The sequence below is a fragment of the Lactuca sativa genome, chromosome 7, assembly GCF_002870075.4.
Source record: "Lactuca sativa cultivar Salinas chromosome 7, Lsat_Salinas_v11, whole genome shotgun sequence".
NCBI lineage: Eukaryota > Viridiplantae > Streptophyta > Magnoliopsida > Asterales > Asteraceae > Lactuca > Lactuca sativa.
Window position 1 is genome coordinate 104,936,796 of NC_056629.2, and position 8,200 is coordinate 104,944,995.

Below are 8,200 nucleotides of genomic sequence, written 5' to 3' on the forward strand. Positions count from 1 at the left end.
CAACCCAATCCTTTCAGGCTATTTCTCCCTCATGAACCTATGTGGGAGGGTCATTTTCGATGGCTCGAACTTCAATGACTGGATTCGTAACATCATAATGGCTATTCACTATGAGCACAAAGACTATGTCCTAGATAAAGAGCTTAAGGAGATTGATGTAACCACTGCCACTCCTGAACAAATCATTGAACACACTACTCATGAGAGGGATGCGACAAAGGTGTCGTGTCTAATGATTGCTACCATGCCTGCTGAGCTACAAAGTCCTATGCGGACTACTATCCCTATAAAATGTATCACGATTTGATGGAATATACTAATAAAGTGCTCGGCATGAGAGGTATGTGATCATTGCCTCCATGATCACAACCAAAATGAAGGATGGTGAACCCATCACGGCCCACTTGCAAAAGATGCAGAGATTCGTGGACCGCTTGCTTAAATTGAATGTCAATTTTGATGAAGAGTTGGCCATAGATATTATTCTACACTATCTACCTTCTTGTTATGATCAATTTCGTATGACCTATCATATGAAAAAAGAGGAGGTCACTCTTAGCAAGCTTCAAGGCCTTTTAAGGACTGCAGAAAGCAACCTGAAAGGCAAATCGGTTGTGTCTACTCCTACTACTACTTCTGCCCCTGTTCTGGCAATCGGACATGGGAAGGGAAAGAAGAGGAAGGCTCCCTCCAAGAGCCACAAGGGAAAGTCTCTTGGTGGATCCTCTTCTAATGGGACTAAAGTTGGTTCTGCTAATTCCTCTTCCAATCCGAAGGCTGCTGATTGCTTCCATTGTCATGAAAAAGGGCACTGGAAACAAAGTTGCCCCCAAGTACTTGCAGGACATAAAAGATGGTAAGATCAAACCCTCATTTGCAGATATTTACACTATTCAATCTAATAACTCATCACATGCTAATTCTTGGGTCCTTGATACAGGTTGCGGATTTCACATTTGTTCTGATCTGCAGGGACTAAAAAGAAGTAGGGATGTGGAGCACAGGAAGATAAACTTAATCATGGGAAATAGCAAAATTTCGTCTGTGACCAAGATTGGAGTTTATTCTTTATTGCTTAGTAATGGTTTATATTTAGATTTGAATAATAGTATTGGTTTAAATTTAGATTTGAATAATTGTTGTAACTCGTCTTGTGGCTCATGGTTTCAGTTAAGTACCCAGTGTTGATTTTTCGCATACCTTTAGCCCGGTTGTTAAAGCATATACCATACGTGTTGTCTTGTCATTGGCGGTTATTAATAATTGGCCGTTACATCAGTTATATTTAAATAATGCTGTCCTCCATGGTGACTTATCTGACAAGGTTTTCATGTAGCAACCCCTGGGATTTGTTGATTCTCAATTCTTGAATCATGTTTGATTGCTCAATAAAGCAATATATGGTCTCAAACAAGCTCATCGGGCTTGGTTTCATCGTCGTCACTCTTTTTCTGGTGGCTGATGGTTTTCAATGCAGTCATGCTGATCCATCCCTCTTCATCCTCAATCATGGGACATGTTTATTATAATTACTTGTTTATGTGGATGACTTAATTCTTACAGGCACTCACAACTCACTCATCCGGTCTTTCATTAGCAAATTGCATAACGAGTTCTGAATTAAGGACCTTGGGCGGTTAAATTATTTCTTTGGTCTTGAGGTGTCTTACATGGATTCGGGTCTCTTTCTTTGTCAATCCATATATGCGCATGATATTTTATCTCAGGCAAGTCTGCTTGAATCTAAACCAATAGCCATGCCACTATCATCCTCTGCTCCCTTGGTTGTTGCTGTGGTGCCTTTCTCCGATCCTACCAAGTACCGCTCGTTGGTTGGCGCTCTTCAATATTTAACCATCATGCGCCCCGATATATCTTATGTTGTTAATCAAGTGAGTCAATTTCTTCAAGCTCCAATGGAAGACCATTATCTTGTTGTCAAATGTTTACTTCTGTACATTTAAGGCACGCTTCATTTTGGGTTGACATTCTCTCGCCCTAATTCAACCAATTTGGTTGGGTATTCTGATGCTGATTGGGCTCGGTGTATTGATACTCGCCGTTCCACCTATGGATACTCGATATTCATGGAGGGAATCTTATATCATGGAGAGCTAAAAAGCAACCTACAATTTCTCGCTCGAGTTGTGAGTATAATATCGAGCAATAGCAAATACGGATGTGGAAATCGTATGGCTGACACATCTCCTATGTGAGCTCCATGTCTTACCTGATGGTCGGCCGACACTCTTGTGTGAAAATCTATAGCATCTGGTAACCTAAGGTACTAATTTATTCATTAATTTTTTTTCTTATTGAGGGTCTTCACGACGTGAAGTCTTAGTGATCACATTGTGACTAACCGTTGACCTGTTGACCCGTGTTTCTAGGAAGTCATGTAACATCCATAATTTAGTTTTCAAAACATGTTTAATATCAGAGCTTTTCCCAAAATTATAAATCAAAACACGATAAGGTGCACGATCACGCCTTCGCCTTCCCACGATCATCTAAGGTACCTGAAAGATAACCCAAAACTGTAAGCCCAAAGCTTAGTGAGTTCCCCCAAAGTACCAACACAAAAACAAATAACACAAATACAATAACAACATACTATGGGGCCAATCAACCATAGGGTTGGAATACCCCAGTCCAATCAACTATCGGGTTGGAATGCCAACATATTATGGGTCCAATCAACTATCGGGTTGGAATACCCCAGGCCCTCAACCATCAGGTTAGAATGCTAACAAACTATGGGTCCAATCATCCTCGGAATGGAATACCCTCGGGCCCATTCAACCATCAGGTTGGTATACCCAGGCCTGTTGGCTTACGCACAAAGCAGTGAAGCCTCAGCCACTGACCATACATGTGCACATATAACACATAATCATATAGCAGTCTACAGCCAGTCACATAGACCTACAGATCACTAAGCATATCATCATCCCATATACCATGATACCGATCTAACAGATCACTACAGTGCAATAGCATGCATCACATGATGTCAATTTGCAAGTACAACGAGGAAAACTCACCTCACATACTGAACAGAACTGATGAGGACCGTCTCTGAATCTCAGCTCTCTAACCGATACCTATTTCCACCAAGTGACCAATTCCATCAAAATACCTAAAATTCCCTCAAGGTCCAACTTGGTCAAAGTCAACGGTTAAGGTCAATAGTCCATGTTGACCTAACACGCCGTGTTCCCTTTGGACACACTGTGTTCCGCCAGCATCCAAACAGTCGGGAAAACCTCAGCCAACATGTCGTGTTGACTTGCAAAGACGCAGTGTTCGCATGATTTCCAACAACTTAATACATTCAACTGCCTCTTCAACTCCAAGAGCTCCAAATCTCAGATCTACACCAAAATGTGATTAATAAGGATAAAGATTCTAACTTTATCCATTAGGACTACCAAAAAGGTCCAAAACCCAAACCATAAGGCTTGATAATGCAAGAGCTTAACCAATACGCACTTAATCCTTAAGGCTTGAAGTCCATCCTTTCCATAAGTGATTCCAACACCTAAACCATCCCAAAGGTTGGTTCTTTTTTTACATACATGTCCAATGCATGTCTTGAACCCATATTAGGTCAAAATGAGGATTTATGACCTAATCCTTATGCATGGCATCAAAACTTGATTAAATACCATATCCAAGACACTACTAGGTCACCTTGATCTGGAGATTCATAAAGTTGCAAACTTTATGAGATCTAACCATTTCAACATTCAAGACCAAAAAGCAAAAGGGACAAAACTCAAGATCTAGCAACTTTGAATTATAAAATCGGGTCTTGGACACTTATAAAGGTCCATAAGAGTTCCAAACTGAAGAATGGGGCTTGCTTGTTGGATCTTTGCTTCCTTCTTCCACCTTCTTCCTTCTTAACTTCAAAAACACCAAACTAGCTTCAAAAATGGGAAGGAAAGATGATTAGGGTTTCTTTCAGAGCTTAAGGGGTTGATGGGGGCTGAGGGTGAACAAACCCTAGCCTCCGTATTCCTTTAAATATGGAGAAAAACTCGGAAGATTAGGGTTTCATTCCAGCCATCAACACACCGTGTTCAAAGAGGTAACACACCATGTTGCCCAAAATGAAACATGTGCCTCCTCATATTTGGACACGCCGTGTTGGTGCCTCCAACACACCGTATCCAGTCCTCAAAAGGTGAATTATACCCAAGGGTGTTACAACTTGACCAATTTGACATGAAATAAAATTATAGGGATGGATTTAGAAGTACCTGAACATCGGGATGTTACAATTCACAACGTGAGGCATAGGTTGTTGGATTAGTGTCTAAGCCCGTAACTATATTTGGTAAGTACTTGACCTGGTTGTGCATGGTCCTTTTGGGTTGCCATCACCATAGCAACTTGACAGGGTGATTTATGAAGAGAGAGAGAAGATATTATTATAATATATTATGAGAATAATATATTAAAGGCATAATTATATTATTTAATTAATATTAGTCATAGATTAATTAGGAATTAATTTGGTGACTAAAAGAGGTTAATTAAATAAAGAGGACTGGAACTTTCAATTGTGTGATAGTTGGTTTTTGGGCTATGGATTACAGGGTGGACGAAATTAAGGTGTATAGACTCCTTAAATTCGTCCAAGCCTTAATCTAGAAGGATCTTTGGATTGCTTAGGGCCTAAGTTATCCAATTAGGGTTTCAAGATGTAACCCTAGGAGCTCAAGTATTTAAAGACCCCAAGGGCTACAGAAATCGGCTACCAGAAACCCTAAGGAGTTCCAAGAGCCGATTTTGTGCCTACATCCGCTCTCCAAATCATCCTCTTGCTAGCTGGTGTTTGTAAGCCATTAGATGAGTGACAATTGTGACTTTAAGCTCCAAGAACAAGAAGATTCAAGCAAGCTACAAAAAGTAATCATCTAGATCTGATTTCTTATGTCAAATTTGAATTGTATTCACTAGATCTAAGGTTTGCAAGACTTGGATACACTGCATGTTCAATTAGAGAAATCTAGATCCAAGCATTAGGGCTTGCATATGCACATAGGAAAGTTCTTCTGGCTCAAACCCATCAGTGGTATCAGAGCTTTGATTGATTTCTATTGAATTAATGCATTGTTTGATTCTTCTAGCTTTGAAAAAAATCGTTTTTCTACCTTCTGACTGACAGACTCGGCATGTCCCATTGTGGACTCGACGAGTAGGATGAACTCAACGAGTCCATAAAGGGACTTGGCGAGTCGGAGCGTTTGTCAGAGTGATTTTCGGGATTTCATGCTGTTTTGCTTGAGGGTACTTACCTAAATCGTTTTGGTTCATTAAAATCCGAATTTTATCATCTTTTTGTCAATATCCTCATCAAAACGAAAGATAATTACCAATTCTTTAAATAATAATTTCCTTATTTGATAATAATTGATTATTTGAATTAATTGTTGAATTGTCTTGCAAGTAATATTGACTAGGTCAAATTTAGATAATCATTAAATTAATTGTTTCATTTATATTATTTGCTATTTGATCCTTCATGTTTTGAAAAGTTCAAAACTTGTCCTCAAGTTTTGAAATTTAAGTTTTGTGATTAAAAGTTTTAATTTGAACCATTTAAATTTCAAACCTTAGAATTTTACAAATTTTAAAATTCAACCTTATACTTATAATATTATAAGATTAATATATATATATATATATATATATATATATATATATATATATATATATATATATATGTATAACTTAAATGCTAGTCTTACCGTTAGTAGACCTTATTCACGAAGCCGGTCTATAAGGAGGGTATAAGTTTATGGCCTATAAAAATGACCGTTTAATGGGTGTCCATTCTCACCCACCGCTTCCTTGATTGGTGGAGGGTCGTTAGCCGAACGGGTAGGATAGGGCAAACCTTTCCTCATTAAAAGTATAATGAATCTATATAAAGTAACTAAATGTTTTTACAAAATTCCCAATCTTAGTTACTTTAGGCAAAAGTGAATTTGATGCAATTCCATGAAATTACACTTTGTACCCTTGTTAAGACGTTAATGGAGTGTGTGTGGTTAACCGATACATTAATTGGGTTCTAAGCATAGGTGGCAAAGGGTGACTCTTTGTTTGTCATAGTTCGATGGAGCGTGTGTGGTTAACCGACACATCGAATAGGTGATCGTAACAATAAGGGCACCATGTACATTTGCATGGTTATTCACACCCACTTTGTGATCCTCGGCATCCCAGTCACAAACTAGAAGGGCATATCGAGATTTAAACATGCCATTGAAAAGTTCGATGAATCTCAAAGTATCTAGGAGTTTTCCATACATTTAAAACCTAATTTCCTTTTTGTTTTTCATGGTGAAGAATTAGTGAATCGACATTCACTTGCCTTCAAATTATTTTCTTGTTAGATTACGACATCCGTTTTCTAATTTGTGAATAATGTTGTTGGTTCCTAGTCCTAATTTCTCATTTGGGTGATTAATTGGGGAAATTCATTTCTAATCAACTTTGTTCTTTTTCCTTTTCAGATGTTGAACGCAAACAACAACGCTTCTGGGTCAAACTCCTTTGGTTCATTCTCACTCATGAACTTGTGTGGGAAAGTGATCTTCGATGGGACCAATTTCAGTAATTGGATCTGCAACATTCGCATGGTCCCTCGCTACAAGGAGAAAGAATATGTCCTCGATGAGAAGCTAAAGGAGATTGATATTGACACTGCTACCACTGAAGAGATCGCGGCTTATGAGGCCCATGAGCGTGATGCCACGAAAGTCCATTGCATCATGCTAGCGACTATGACTTCTGAACTCCAGAAGTCCTATGAGGACAAGTACCCCTATGAGATGCATCAGGATCTATTAGAATGCTACCACCAGAGCGCTAGGCAAGAGAGGTACGAGATCATCACTTCGATGATCACTACCAAAATGGGTAATGGAGAGTCCCTTACCGCTCATCTGCAAAAGATGTAGACATATGTCGACCGCTTGATGAAGTTGAATGTGAACTTGAATGAAGAGCTGGCAATTGACATCATCCTTCACTCATTGCCTTCCTGTTATAGCCAGTTCCGCATGACCTACCACATGAATAAGGAAGAGGTCTCCTTGAGCAAGCTTCAGGGCTTGTTGAGGACTGCTGAGAGCAACCTCAAGGATAAATTTGTTGCATCAACTCCAACTCCTACTACTGCCCCTGTCTTGGAAATAGGGTAACGGAAGGGTAAGAAGAGGAAGGCTTCCTCAAGGGGCCACCACAAGGGAAAGTCCCAAGATGGCACCTCTTCTAGTGGAACTAAAGTTGGTTACGCTAAACCCAACTCTAACCCTAAAGAAGCAGAGTGCCACCACTACCACAAGATAGGGCATTGGAAGAGAAGTTGCCAGGAATATCTGTAAGCCATCAAGGATGGGAAGATCAAGCCATCTTTCGCAGGAATTTACACAATTAAATCTAATAGTTTATCACATGCTACTTCTTGGGTTCTTGAAATAGGATGTGGTTTTCACATATGTTCTGATTTGCAGGGACTAAAAAGAAATAGGGATGTAGAGCATGGAAGGATGAATCTGATCATGGGAAAGAGAAGATCGTTGCCTGTGACCAAGATTGGAGTTTACTCCTTAGTGTTTAGTAATGGATTAGATTTAAATTTGAATAATTGTTGCTATTCGCCAAATATGGCAAGAAACATCATTTCATTTCATGGTTTATATAGACAAGGTTCCAAATATTCATTTGATAATGGAAAGGGTTCTAATTATGCTTATTTTAATAATGTTTTATATTTTGAAGCATTGCCTTGAAATGGAATATGAAACTGTGATGGTTGTAGATAACTTAGGAAATGATGTTTTGTGTGTGGATTCTTTCAATAGTATGGATAAAGCATGCTTGTGGCATTGTCGTCTTGGACATGTCAACAAGAAACGCATAGCCAAACTCCAAAAGGATGGAGTGTTGGAGTCATTCGACCTTAGGGACGATGACGTGTGCGAGTCTTGTTTACTTGGAAAGATGACCAAGTCACCCTTCACTGGCACTTGTGCGAGGGGTGAGGGTTTATTGGATCTCATACATACAGATGTATGTGTACCCTTTAGATCCACCACAAGGGATGCGAATCGATTCTATGTGACTTTCACAGAAGATTATAGCATATATGGGTATATCTACTTAATCAAACACAAGTCAG